Source organism: Musca autumnalis, unplaced genomic scaffold (genome assembly GCF_047663935.1).
Source record: "Musca autumnalis isolate F117 unplaced genomic scaffold, ASM4766393v1 scaffold_4, whole genome shotgun sequence".
Taxonomy (NCBI): domain Eukaryota; kingdom Metazoa; phylum Arthropoda; class Insecta; order Diptera; family Muscidae; genus Musca; species Musca autumnalis.
The window spans coordinates 207,897,664-207,912,533 of NW_027411977.1; the positions used below are offsets into that span (position 1 = coordinate 207,897,664).

Genomic DNA, 14,870 nt, shown 5'->3' on the forward strand with positions numbered 1-14,870 from the left:
AAGATAGACATCTCCAAAGTATGGCCGATTTAGAAATTGCATCGATAGGGTATTCTCTCGTAAGTTAGCTCAGTTCGAACTTCCCTTTCGCATTATCGTAGGGTACTTTTTGACGTTTCGACTACAATAAGCGATTGTCCTCCATACAATTTTTTATCCATAGATTCTTTGGATTCAGCCATTCTTAAACTTAGTCTCCTCCTCCGCTGTTTTTTGCCATGGGAGCAATAACTTACTTATCCGACCCTAAAGAGGAATAGATAGGATTCTTTTGACGCCATGGGAACTTCTGACAAAAGTTCCAATCATGTATTAACGTGGTATTAATGGCTTCTTTCTTGTACGCCAGCGTTAGGTTGTCCCTGATTTGGCGATCGGTGATAATCTTCTATCTATTATCTTAATGAGGAGCCACTGGCGATTATAGTGTATGAGGCTTTGCTCGGATTCGAAAGCATTTTCGGTAATAAGCGGAATTTGAAGATGCACTTGTGGCGCTATTGATTGTGGGTGCCCAGTTATCCACACCAACAAAAGTCTTTTTTGTTTGGGTTTTTCATTTTTCATTGACATTGCATTGTAAAGGGAATGAGGCAAGATGTTGGCAGAGCCTTCTTGTCATGGCAAAACTTGACAATTGAGTCTGCAACTCTTTGTTGCGGCTAAGTATCAATAAGGCACTGTTCGAATACAGTTTAGACTCCGATACGAGGTTAGGTTAGGTTAAAGGACGCGTAGCTGTCATATTGGACTGCCACTTCACTCGGAGACCTTATGGTCCATTGTGTTCATCCTGTAGGGGGGTTTGAAAGAGAAGAAATGTATATTTCTTGAAAAAGAAGAATAGATGTCAAGGAAAGAATTAAGCAAGGTAATGGAGTAAAAGAGTAATAATGGTAGAGAAGTCATTGAAAAGGATGTTTTAGATATAAGGGCGAGAGAGGAGAGTTTGCCATGCTAAGGCGCATTGGTTGGTTCTCGTTGAAGCCATTTTAAACCTTTGGGCCAAAAGAAGCAGTTTCGTAGGCTCGACTTGGCAGAACGTTGTCAGAGATGTTGTGATGTGTTCACCCACCGTTCGAAGTCTCCTGGTCATGAGCACTGGACAACGACATAATAAGTGCTCAATCGTCTCCTCTTCATCTGCGCATAATCTGCAGTAGTCGGTAGTGTCGTCTCTATCCCATCTGCAGGTTAGAGATCTTATCCTGCAGTGTCCTGTGATTGTTCCAACCATTAATTTCAGATCGGATTTTCTTCATGGAGAGAAGGGATATAGTTCTTCGCTGAGATAGGGTTGGGCCAGATTGCCTTTGATACCTTTCATTGTTCCAAATCTGAACAGCCTTGTCCCGGTAAACTTGTTCTAGCTGCCGCATGAAATGACACAAGGGTGGCTTGATAGAGTTATCGATTTCAATGTCGGTTGACTCCGATCCGCTACGTGCCAGCTCATCCGCTATCTCATTGCCTTCGATATTTCAGTGACCCGGGACCCAGCATAAGGTAACGATTGATTTTAGGTCTTCCAGAGCTTTCCTGCAGTCCAAGACCGCAGCAGACTTGATTGAGTGGGATTTAAGTGATTTAAGGGCCGCCTGACTATCAACGTAGATAGTCACCGGTCCAGTTATGTCCCCTTTTTTATTGCTTATCAACTCTGCTGCTTTCTTAACTGCAAAGATTTCGGCCTGGAATACACTAGAATGTTCGTTCAACCTATATGAGAGCCGTAAATTGAGAGTATCGCTGTAGACGCCTGCACCTGTTCCCATTTCCATCTTGGAGCCGTCGGTATAACCTCCTCCCTGTGGGGTATTCGTACATCAATCTCGTCGAAGTGTAACTGTGGTGATATGTAATCACTGATTACCTCCGTCGTAAGATAGAGGCATAACCATAATCAGTGTTGCGCCATGAGTTTGTCTCTTTGAGACGGAGAGCACTCTTGGCTGCCAGCTCTTATACTACAAGATTCAACGGGTGAAGATCAAGTAGGACGTTGAGTGCTGCCTGTGGAGTGCTTTTTCATAGCACCGGTAATTAACAGTGATGCCGCTCTTCTAACAGTGTTTAACTTGTGAAGAAGCGTCGTCTTGTTCAAAGCATTCCACCATACCAGAGAACCATAGGTGAGGATTGGGCGTACTATGGTCGTAAAAATCCAATGGATGACCTGTGGTTTCAGTCCCCAGCTCTTACCTATGGAGTTCTTGCAAGAATAGAGTGCTATTAGACCTCTCTTGGCACGTTCTTCGACATTCCTTTTCCATGTTAATTGATGGTCCAGGATGTTGCCGAGGTACTTGGCTTCTAGAGACAGCTCCAGGACAACCCCATCAAGCATTGGTAGTGTGAATGGTTTTACTTTCCTCTTTTTGGTAAACAGGACCAGCACAGTCTTAGACGGATTCACCCCAAGTCCATTGTTGTGCGCCCATCTTGATAATTTGACTAGAGCTCCTTGCATGAGTTTCGATAATGTTTGTGGAACCTTACCGCTGATCATTATGACCACGTTGTCGGCATAAGCAATAGTTTTTATTCGTAGTTCATCATATTCCTTACTCCGATACAAACCTGAAACATTGATGGGTGCGCGTTATCTTTAAACCACCCCGGCTTTAGAAGATATCATATTGTTATGAAATTCCTAACTGGAATTAAAAAATAACTTGTTGGAATAGGAAAATTGTAAATGATCGAATGTCGCATACAAAACTTCGTAATATTGCTCACATATCCGGAAGCAGTTTTTCACTATTTCCTTTGGATTGTGATACTGTGATTCAGTCCTTTTTACAACCGACTATAAAAGTTGTAGGTTGTATAAAGGACTCAATCACTATTTCATAATTTTAAATGAAAATATTAAAGAGTTACATACATATATATTCCAAAGTCCTCTAAAAGATCATGAATATCGTTTTTTGCTCAATGATAACTTCGTTATAATCCTTCTTCTATTGTATTACTCTCATATTTTGCATTAGCTTCAGCGTCATAATTTTAATTTTACATACACTTTTTATTAACAATTTGTTTTTAAATAATTTGTCACATTATTGTTTATTTAATAAAATTTTATTTATATAATTTTCCTTCTTTCTCTTTTCTCTCTTTCATTTAGATATGGTAAACCAAAAATATTAAAAAAAAATACCTACAACAACACCATAATCCAACAAAAAATATGAAAAACACCACCACAACCACAGTCAACAACAACCATCATCATCTTCAACGCCATAACATTTCAACATAGCAAGCAAAACTTATCAGTTTTATTTTTATAATAATGTAATGAACAACAATCATTGTGCATAAAACAAATAATTGTAATAACCTTTATACATTTTATTCCCCCCCTACTCCCCAACTCCCTCCGTCCCCAATCGTATATCCTTCCTCGGCACCACCATCACCACCACCACCACAAAAACAAATAGAAAACAAAAATATTTGTAAAGTATTTAAACAATAAAATATAGGTTTATTCAAGAAATAAACAACAACAAGAATAATAATAAAATATAAAAGAAAAATCAATTCCAAGTACCAAAAAAAAAACTAATAATAGTTCTATTAAAACTGGTGAACCATAGAAAGAAATAAAAAACCGAAACGCTAAAGGTATGCTACAGACATGGACATGTAAGATATTACACATGGATTGTAGGGATTTCATGGGAACAAGAAAGTCTTTATATGACATTATGGATTCAATTTGGGAAAGTATACAGTTAATCACGGTCCAGTGTTATGGCATTTCAAAACCATATTTGGGTCTTAGCCACTAACAGAGCATGTTTTTACAAAACTATTAGATTTTGCCTCTAAAAAAGACTGTCGTTTAACCAAAAAATGTCTTTATTAGAGTCTTTTTTCCTATCAAACAGAACTTGTTTGAGACCTATTAATAATCACCAGCCCCCCGGCAGATCCATATCTAGTGAATATAGCCAAAGCGCAAGCATTTCCTTTACCAATTCACACGAAAGCCTTACAATCCATGTGCTAATAACAATAAAACTGGTGAGCCATATTTAAGCCTAAAGGTATGCTACAAATTATGATAGAAATCACACAGAAAACAACTTGAGAATGAAAAGAAGTAACAGAAATTGTGGGAAATTGTAAAAATAAATCAGAAAAATTACAAAAGAAAAAAAAAAATAGAAACTAAAAAGAAGTATTCAAACAAAATCTTAAAATTAACAACAAAAAGAAACCAAATTGTTTTTAAACATTTAAACTTTCAAAATTCAATGTATTAAAATAATAACAAATTATATTATTATATTAAAAAATAAACAAAACCCTATGAAAGGAAACTAATTTATATTGTAAAATATATAAATATATATTTTTTTTCTTTTTCCACATAAACTACTTGACCTACAACAATATTATTGTGTAGCCAAAAAAAAAAAACATAAAAATCCTATTTAATATGTATATGTATTTGTTTAAATAATATTATTAAAAAAGAAGAAAAATTCCTTAAAAAATATTTGAACAAAAGTTATAAAAAAATTTGTTATTTAGTTGCATTTTTTTCTGTATGTGTCGTTTCAATTATTGTATCCACGCGCCCTTAAATTTTGAAAAAAGTTAATTAAAATAATCATTTTTAAATAAAAAAAAATATTTAAATTTAATTCTTAAATTTAAATAAAAGAAATCACATATATTATATAATTATAACTTAATATATAAATTTCAAAAGTTTTTTTAGCTTAGTTCATAAATTACTGTGTATTAAAACAACAAAAACAGAACTCTGCATATATATTGTATGTACACAAAAAATAATAAACTCTTAGTATTGAGGTTTTCTATATTTAATTTCCAAAAGAAAAAATTAAAAGAAATATTAAATATTGAAAATCAATATCTTAATTATTTTTGAAATTTAAAAATTTATTTTGTTTTGTTTTATTTTTTTTTTTTTTTTGCTATACATTTTTCGCAACTCATATTTAAACATGCGTTCCTTAACTTTTAGTTAATGATGTTTGTTTGAACTGCATAATGATGTTCGTAAGGAATGTATAAGTTGTCTGAAGAAGTATGGGGAGTAAATTGTTTCATCGCACTTGTGTCCACTGAAAAGGTTAGAAAATTGCATAACAAACAAGTAAAAAAGTTTCTAACATATTTAGTTGTCTCAAGAGTAGGTACGTAGATCCATTGGAAATCATATGTTGGCCAAAAACGAGGTAATAAGGCGATGTTCCAATGGCTGAATGAATCGACGACCTCAGTGCACAACCTTTATTACCAAGCAATTGGTCCCAGTTCCTCTGATCGGGAGAAACATATGATTTTATTGCCGCCAGTACGTATCTATTAACTCGTTCAGAGACATTAGCATGAGGCGCATGAACTGCAGTAAATAAATGACGCTTAAGAAGGTCGCTAAATACTTTCGATCGAAACTGCGATCCATTGTCTGAGACAATGGTCTCTGGTACCCCATAAATGTAAAACAGTAAGTATTCTACAACCACTTCAGACGAAAACTTTTTCACAGGCTTTAAGAAAGGAAACTTTGTATAGTGGTCTAGCACTACAAAAATGCCTATATTCTCGGATTTTGACCGTGGATATGGTCCCAAGAAATCTATAAAAAGTTTTTGGAGGTCTTAGTGGCTGGTTAGGGAGCTTGCTAGCCTTGCAGATTTCGCATGCATTCGGCCAAAAATAAAATTTCCTTAACTGGTACAGTGTTTTATTGATACCTCCGTGGGCCGATGATGGATCATCGTGAGCACGTTTCAGTAACTCTGGTACCATTTCCCGAGGGACCCATAATTTCCACGCTAAATCGTCCTGTAACTGTTCCCCAGTGGCATGCTCCATTCGACGATATAGAAAACCATCGATTATCTTCAGATCTGGCATTGTGTCTAATGATCTCTGAATTTTTGCTAAAAGCTGTGTATAGCTGTCGGACTTAAAGTATGTAGAATCAAGATCCACAAAAACGCCACTACAAGCCTGAAGGTTGGATGAAGTACCCGCCTCGCAAATGGAAAGACTTGATACACCGAGAGAAGACAAATCTTTCGTATTGGTCCTGGAGAGTGCATCACCACATTCCGACAACCACGTCTATACTGAATCGAGAACTTGTACCCTTGAAGCTTTAGAGCCCATCGAGCAAGCCGCGTACTGAGATCTGTTTGGGGCATGAGCCACTTCAATGACGCATGGTCAGTGATTACCGTGAACTCATGTCCTTCCACATACGCTCTGAATTTCTTGATGCTTAACATTGCTGCTAGGCATTCCTGTTCGGTCACCGAATAGTTACGTTGGGCTTGGTTGAGTTCTTTGACATAAAGGCAATAGGAAACTCTTCTCCCTCCGTATCTTTCTGGACCAATACACCTCCTATACCAGTTTTGCTAGCATCACAGTGTATGAAAAACGGCTGTGAGGAAATCTGGGCTATGCAAAACTGGAGCGGTGCTAAAACAGGTCTTTAAAGCTTCAAAGGACTTTTGTGCTTCAGAATTCCAAACAAATTTGCGTTTTACTTTTGTAAGATCAGTAAGAGGTTTGGCTATCGAGGCGTAATCCCTAATGAACTTCCGGTACCATCCTGTCATCCCTAGGAATCTCCTAACTTGCTTAACCGACTGAGGTACCGGGAAGTCAGTTACCCTCAGCCTGTATACCCTCAGCCTGTGTGGATTAAAATACTTTTTCCCAAAAAAAACTTATGTATTTAGGGGTTTTTCGACAAAGTATGGTTAGGATTAATGCTCAAACATTTGCGGGAATATCGGTAGATAGGGTTTTTTTTATCACAGGGCCACTAGGAAAACTTTTGGTAAAAATGTCCAAAAGATCCTCAACAGACCTTTAACCACACAAATATGTTGAACATTTGTGTGGGTGGTACCACAAGGATTGGACAGATAGGGCCCAAATTTGAACATAAACTAAGTTTCGACAATATTTAGAGATCCAAAGTTTGGACCAAATCGGTTACTACGTCTATGTGATATCGCGCGTACCATTTTAGCGAATATTTTCGAACTTTTGTGGCGGAGGTACCGAAAGGAGTGGACCTATAAGCACAGCCTCCGAATTTCATCTAATATTCAAAGAAATGTTACATTATCCAAAGTGTGGACGGACGCAGTATTCGGTGCCATAGGAGTTTTTTACAACTTTCGGGCTGTTTTCTCAGCAAGTATGGACTTGCCCCTGATGAAACTTGTACCGTCGTATGGGGGGCAGTGAATACAAGTTGCTACAACAAAAATCAAAGCGATTTGAGAGCAGGTCCTAAACTGAACTTTTCCGATATTTTGTGTGGGAGGTTCCCGAAGGAGTGGGACCGATTGAGTCCACATTGAAACCTTATCTAAGTCTGGTACACATTTCACGATGGGCAAAGTTTGGACCAAATCGGTTACTCCCTTCAAGAGTTATCGTTCGCACAAATTTTCCGAACATTTTCGAACTTTTGTGGGGGAGGTACCAGAAGGAGTTGACCGATATAGCCCATCTTCGAACTTAAACTAAGTTTGGGCAAAATACTACGAAAGCCAAAATTTGGACCGAATCGGTTCATCCGTTCGAGAGTTATCGTGCGCTCCAGCCAGACAGACAGACGGACGGACATTGCTCAATCGACTCCAAATTGCCTGAAACACACTTCGTCCAAACATACTTGGTGTCTAAAACCATTATTTCGATGGTGCACATTTTGCCCGTATGAAAGTGTATATACCCTCGTTAGCATAAATGCTGAAGGTATAAAAATGGTATCGCCTTTTGTAGTATTTAATAGTTGTTCTCAATGCATATACTTCCCATGGGCCTGAAATGGTTGGCGAAGAAGTCTTTTTAAATTGTTTTTTTGTATGTGGCTAAATTTGCTGGTAGTCACAGTTTCGAGTTCTTCCTATCTTGCAAAAAGTAACTTTCATGTAAGAAGTCGAGTGTTGGTCCGACTGGCGGTCCACCATCTGCTTTACAATAGGCTGTGGATTGTCAGAAGATCGCCTTCCTCATCGCTCGGCTCGACTTCGAGCCATTCGCCTGTGTAGAGATGGATGTTAGATAGTCGATCCAGGCAATTGGCTCCTTGCAGCACCATGTCCTCTTCTTCCAGCTTCACTCTTCCCAGAAAGGTTCAACTTCTTTGGCGCCCGCGGCCATGCAGTGAACTGTGTGTTCAATTCTCTGCAACCTTGGAGTTTTTGAATCTTGTACTTCTCTTATTTCCCCTTTTAGCGAAAGGTGCCGATGGCTGATGGGGTCTAATTGCCCGATCATACCACAAACAACACTGGAGTCCGCTAGAGACTCCGAGCAACGTCATACCAGCGTTTTTCATGCTTTCGGAACCGGACAGCCAGATCATACTTTATCAGAGAATGGAATCCTTCAATTGAGAGTAAACATTTCTTGGCATGAGGGATATTTTCTTTAGAAACCTCTCACGAAGTTTCGGAGGAATCTCAAGGAATTCCATTTTCGAAACATCTCTCTTTCTGTGGCCTTGCAACTTTGGTGGTGCTACATCCCTAGGGTGCCAATCGTTTCTCAACGTGATGGATATTTTCTTTCGAAATCTCTCACGAAGTTTCAGAGGAATCTCATGGAATTCCACTTTCGAAACATCTTTCTGTCTGTGGCCTTCCTACTTTTAGTATTGCTACTTCCTTAGGGTGTCACCGTGGTATGCACATCCGCTTTCCACTCAGGAAGTCTGCGTTTCGATTCCCAGGCCAGGCAACATCAAATTTTTCAACAGTGGCAAAATACCCCTCAGGAATGTGGGCGACATTTTCTGAGTATTTCAGCCATGAAAAACTTCTCTACAAGTGCTGTGGTAAGGCACGCGGTTCGGACTCGGCGATAAACAGTAGATGTCAGTAGATATCATTGAGCTAATATAAATCGGGGTACTCTCATTGATATCAGAGAAGTCTCCCTTGTCACTTCTGGGATATTTGTGGAACAATTATATCCCTTAAGAGAATTGCACACTGGCTGAGGGAGAAGTACACCTCCTGTTCGATTGAAAACCTGGAGAGCCAGATTAAGCCGAAAACGATGTCTACTAAGCAGCTATTAAGTGTCTACTTAGGATCAGTTCCATCAATGACTGCGACTCGAATATCGGGTGACACCAATGACAGTAAGATGCCAGATTTTGCGCCTCCTTGTGTTGTTATCTGCTGGGTGTCTTGTGTGACTTGATTAGTTTGTGGGGCAGTTTTGGAATCGGTGGCTGGCAGAGGAAGTTGTTGTTGTTACGTCATATGATATGATGTTCGTTTTCCAGTTTACTCCAGCTCTGGCTCCAGGTCTAGGAATGTGGCTGCTTCGATAGGCTGTAACCACAAAGCCACTGGAGTTAGTTGAGTTGGCAGAACAGTTGAAAAGGTGCAGTGTGTCGCGTGAGTACGTACCGCATGATGGGCTGATGTTTTGCACCGTACTTGAGGACCTTGTTTCTACATCTCAGCCCGTCCCAGATAGCTGTAGCATACACGGACGACATGAACATGTTGTCGAATGTATATTTGCATATTCCTCGCGTCGAAAAAGGTGGTAAGTTCAGTCAAATAGGAGTTCGTTCAACATTTCACAAATGATATAAAGGAAGGTACCCGACGCCAAGATCGTACAATCATTCGCATACGTTACGATGCGTGAATTTCTTCTTCCGACTGGCGTCCACACATACATATTCAACCTTATTCTAAACGAAAATTCCCCATGCATTTTGTCTTTCCGCCGTTTTAACTTAATGGAGAGAGTGAAAAAATCTCACGGGGAATTTACGTACAGTTGTTGTTGTTGTTACAGTGTTTTTGTTATGTTTATTTGTTCGTTCCTCTGTTCAATCTGGCTCTGGGTCTATCTCCAGTTCCAGAAAAGTGGCTGCTTCGATGGGATGAAGCCACAGATCCACTGGAGTTAGATGGGTAGGTTTGGCGGGGCAGTTAAAAAGGTGTTGTGTGTCGTTCGGGCCCATGCCGCATACTGGGCATATGTCTTGCACGGCGCAATCGATTTCCGCTTAATAAGAATTTAGGCGACTGCAATATCCCGAGCATAGGTGAGCCAAAACTACTCTGGTTTGTCGTGGCAGCTGACGCTCCTCAGCTGCGATAGATGGGGGATGTACTCCGAGTACTTTATTCACACTATAATTGCTTAAGGCCTTGGCAACTGCGTCCGTGTGAATACTATTCAATCCTGCTTGATATGCTTGTTGATCTATCGTTGGACCTCTCCCTCTAGAGCATGGATGGTGATTGGGATGGCTCACACGATAACATCCAAGCAGGTACTGCAACGAAAGCATCTCATTGTGTTGCTTTACAGGAAGAATTGTTGCCTCCTCATGTAGATGGTCCGCTGACGATTTGAGGAGGCACCCTGTCGCTGTTCTCAGGGCGGCATTCTGGCAAGTTTGAATCTTTTTCCAGTTCGAATTACACAATCTCGTTATACGTGGCCAACAAGGTTTCTTTATCTGTGTACGTGTTACGTACAGTTGTCGTGCTGTGCTGCTTACGGAACCCATGTTGATGATCGGGAAGTGGATAGATATTTCTGACGCTGGAGAGGAGTCTTTGCTACGGGCGACAACCTTTGATGGCATCCTTCTCTGACTTCAGTAGCGACGGGACCACCCTGCCATTTTCCAGACTTCTGGAACGATGTGGGTGGTTAGCGACATGTTGTGAACTTTGATGAGATACTCGACTCCTCCAGCTGGATGAGCTCTTTCAGCATTGCCATGGAGATTCCATCAGTGCCCAACGCTTTGGATGATTTAGCGTTCCTGGTAGCATTTGTAACATCATCCATTGTAAATTGTGGTGGTTCCTCCTCGGCAGGAAGAGATCTAACGCGACTTAGTACCCATCTATTCGCCCTGTCACTCCGGGGTGTTCCACAAACTGTCGATCAGAATAGCTTGCACAGCTCTTCGTGCAACGTCGCCAAACGTGACTGGAGTCCGCCCAATTTCCTTCTTGCCAGGATTCGAAAGTGACTTAACCTTTGCTCACAATTCACCTATTCCGGCTCCAATGTTGCAACTCTTCAGATGATTTAACCACTTGTTTTGCTTATCCTCACCGACTAACCTGTTAACTTCCAGTGTCAGCTCTCTAATATCACTGGGGTTGACTCGACGAAGCTCATCACGCTCATTTGCCCGTGAAATGTGGTCTCACTGTGCTGTGAAATTTGGTCTCACTTCGGGTATTCGATCAGCAGGTATATAGCGGACGACTGCAGCAGTGATTGGGGGTTGTCATGAATGAAATTTCCCCGTAAGTTTTGTCTTTCCGCCGTTGCAACTTAATGGAGAAAGTGAAAAAATTCACGGGGAATGGTGTTTATGATAACCCCCATTATGTCCCCAAACGTCCTCGCTGCTCCCCGAACATCAGAATCTGAGCAGATCTCTGAAGCGGTGATGAACGCTCTAAAAAAGTCAATTAGCTTTACCATGATTTATGAAAGTGCGGCGTTCAGAGGTGATGAAATCGGGCGGTCTGCTGATGAAGTAACTTATGGGGCGATGGTCTGACACAAGAGAAACGACGGTTTGTCTGGACAAGTCATTGAACTGACTGCTATCCCCCTACATTCTAAATACGGGTCATCAGAACCCGGCTCAAGCGAGATTGGTCTGTACTTAACAGACTACTATTTAACTGGAAAGCTAGTCCCCCACCTCCACTCCTGGTGAGATCATTCCTCCGAACATTGTATTCATCACAACGCTGCAGCTATTGGTTTCCTTCACCGCAGCGACCGTGATGCGACCGACTCATAAAATCCACTATTTCCTCTATCAAAATGATGCATTTTCAGGGATTTTAATAACAACGGCTGGTGTTAAGTGCTGCGTGTGGGGGACTTCGGGGGAAGTCGAGGTGGTTTTACATGATTCTCGCATTGACGGCTCTAACCATGGTGCACCATTGCACCGAAGGTCGCGATACAATGCGTCGGCCAGCGCCCCTTTGGAATTACCCAGAGTACTCTTAGAGAGTGGTAGCTCTCCACAGAGTCCCCAAGTCTATCCTGCAGGTACCAATTCGAAGATCCACAATTATGGGCTTCACTTCCCTCTTGGTAAAGGGTTGAGGACTATCTTACACCTCTGCTGCTCTATGGGTCGCAGCACCCGGTTGATAATGCAACTCCACATCGAGCCGAAGATCTACCCGCGATTTGGGTCCAAACCACAACCACCGCGTTGCAACCAATAGGTGCCTCTCCATAGTCAGTCTAGATCAACAGATCTAGGGGCTCCTGACTCCCGCGGTACCAGAAAGTCTCCGGTCAGACTTCGTAGTCGAAACTACTACCAGTTTTTGTTCCATACAACACGGGACTGGTCACCCAAAGTGAGAGAGAGTTTAGGCACGATCGGGGAATGGGAAGAGTGCAACACAAGTGTTACACTGATGTAGCAGTCTAATCACCACGTTTACATGGACGTAGCTTTCTCACTGTGAGGAGCGAGGCCCATTCACCTCTTCCGCTCTGAAGCTGGCGAACGGCAACCGATTATGTTTTAAAGGGCCCCCTAAAAGATCTGTGATGGCATGGTGGAGAGTTGAGATTCCCCATTATTCCATACCACTTGCGGTACCAGAAAAATTACCTCTGGTCAGAGCTCGTAACCGAGTTACTTCCAGTTTCGGTCCCATGCGACCAGGGGACTGGTAACCCCCTGTGGCAATATACGCGGTTAAGCCTATAAAGCCCCAACACAACAACATAGAAACAACACCTACGGCGACACCTGCACTAAAGCTCTGCGAAGGCGGAACGCCCTATTTGCAAAGTCTCCAAGACTAGCACGAGTAGAGCTAGTGGAGAGCACATGACTAACATACCATTGGCCATCAACTCTGGTGACACCCATGGAATCTAGGTTCCTGAAGTCCGCATAATGAGGACACTCACACAACACATGCAGCCAGTCTTCGACTGGAGCCCCACAACTGCACGATGAAGTGCCAGAAAGGTTTCTGCTATGCAAAAATGCATTGAGAGACCCATGCCCAGTCAACAAGTATCCCAGATGAAGGCCGAAACCAAAATCGAGGTTCGTCATGGCAAAAGTAACATCCGGGATAAACCAGAATGTTACTCGCCCATTCTCGCACTCGTTTCATCTAGATGTTACGAGCTCACGCAGCCGCGCCTTGCGATTCAAGGCATCCAAGCTCTCAACAATCTCTACTGCCCAATCAGTGGGAACAACCGGCAGACCTCTCTTGGCTAAAAATGACACGTTTGCACGTATCATTTCCAGGTTAAGAGGAGGGGCGCCCAACAACACCTGCATAGCCTCAGCAGACACAGTGCGGCATACAGGGAGACACGCCAGCATCATAATGCGCTGACATGACAGTATCTTACGATACCCATACCCTGTAACTGCAGTGTGCCATATGGGGGACCCGTATGTTGCACAGGCAACAAGCAGACCACCATATACCACCCGCAACGCACGTCTACTCAGACCCCAATCCGAGCGCAAAATGCGACGAACAGGACTTACAACGCTGCACATTTTCTCTTTGAGCCGATCTAAGTGAGCGATGAAATTCATCCTCTTACCCATTGTGATGCCCAAATACCTCACTTCAGTCTTATACGAGAGACATCGACCATCGAAGACGACGCTCGGATGTCGATTGCCAGACAATCTACCCTTGAGTAGCATAGTGACACTCTAGCGACTTGGACACCAACCCTGGTACCCCAAGTGCCAACAATAGACATCATTCTGGAGCCCAACTGTTCCATCTCAGAACGAGATTGAGCCTCAACCAGAATGAGCAAATCGTCTGCAAAAGCACAGACCTTGCAAAGCGGGCTGAGTTGTTGCAGTAGTGGATCCATCATTAGGTTCCAAATAAATGGACCACAAATGGACCCCTGCGGACAACCCCGAACAACATCAATGGAGACGCTATTGTTTGCACCAATAGAGCAAGCCCCCCGATCTGAGAAATAGCTTTGCCAATCCTGGCATCCTACTTCCTGTAGACGAACAAGTACTCTTGACCAACAAAGGTAGTCAAAAGCACCCTTGAAGTCGACGAATATGCCCAAGACATATCGACTCGAAGACTCGGACACAGCAGCGGGGAGTCGCGTCCCTCGTGTCGACAACCTAAGAGATGCGGATGTGACAAACTGAACACATATTATTAAAACAAAATATGGTTAAATTCCGCCATTTACTAATCGGAGTTTCCCGATGGAGGATCTGGCAAGGCCCAAACAAGACTATGAGACAATCAGCCCATTTAGGAATATCAACTCCACGTGAGTTTTCTCACTTTTTCCTTTAAGTTGAAACGGCAGAAAGACACAACTCACGGAGAGTTTACATTCATAAGCACCCTGAATATTTTTATAACCCAACAATCATTTTGTAGCTTATTTTCGAATCAATACACAATTTTGACATCAAACGTTTAAAGATACAGATAGACGGACGGACATACCTATGATCATTTCTAATGAACATCATATACATATTCAGGGCAATTGCGAATATTTCCCTCGGAAATTTTCCGCACGGAACATAATTTAAAATTGTGGAATTCTTCAAAAATCAATATTTTAAAACGTGGAAAGCTACTAGAATTGCCAAATATTGGAATATTTTCGCCTAATCCGTAAAATATTCCCTTTTTGGACATAAATACGGAAATAAAAAATTGTGGAATTGGGGAAAGGAACAAATTACGCACGGAATTTGTATTCATGATTGCCCCGATTAATAACTTAAGTTTTTAGTCTTTACAACCTCAACTCTTATTAAGTTTCAATTCAAAGTAATACAA

General features: G+C 41.6%; 1 protein-coding gene across 3 annotated transcripts in view; it reads left to right on the forward strand.

Moving 5' to 3' along the window:
- Window positions 1–4,231, forward strand: part of Csp (Cysteine string protein) — a 47,592-nt gene extending 43,361 nt beyond the window's left edge. For 2 of the 3 annotated variants that reach the window (XM_073986959.1, XM_073986958.1), the window contains exon 6: window positions 3,131–4,231. The gene's annotated coding sequence lies outside the window, so the exon portion shown is untranslated. Of the gene's footprint in view, window positions 1–2,993 lie in introns of all 3 variants that reach the window. The other variant, XM_073986960.1, reaches the window with a different exon arrangement.
- The last annotated feature ends 10,639 nt before the right edge of the window (window positions 4,232–14,870 follow it).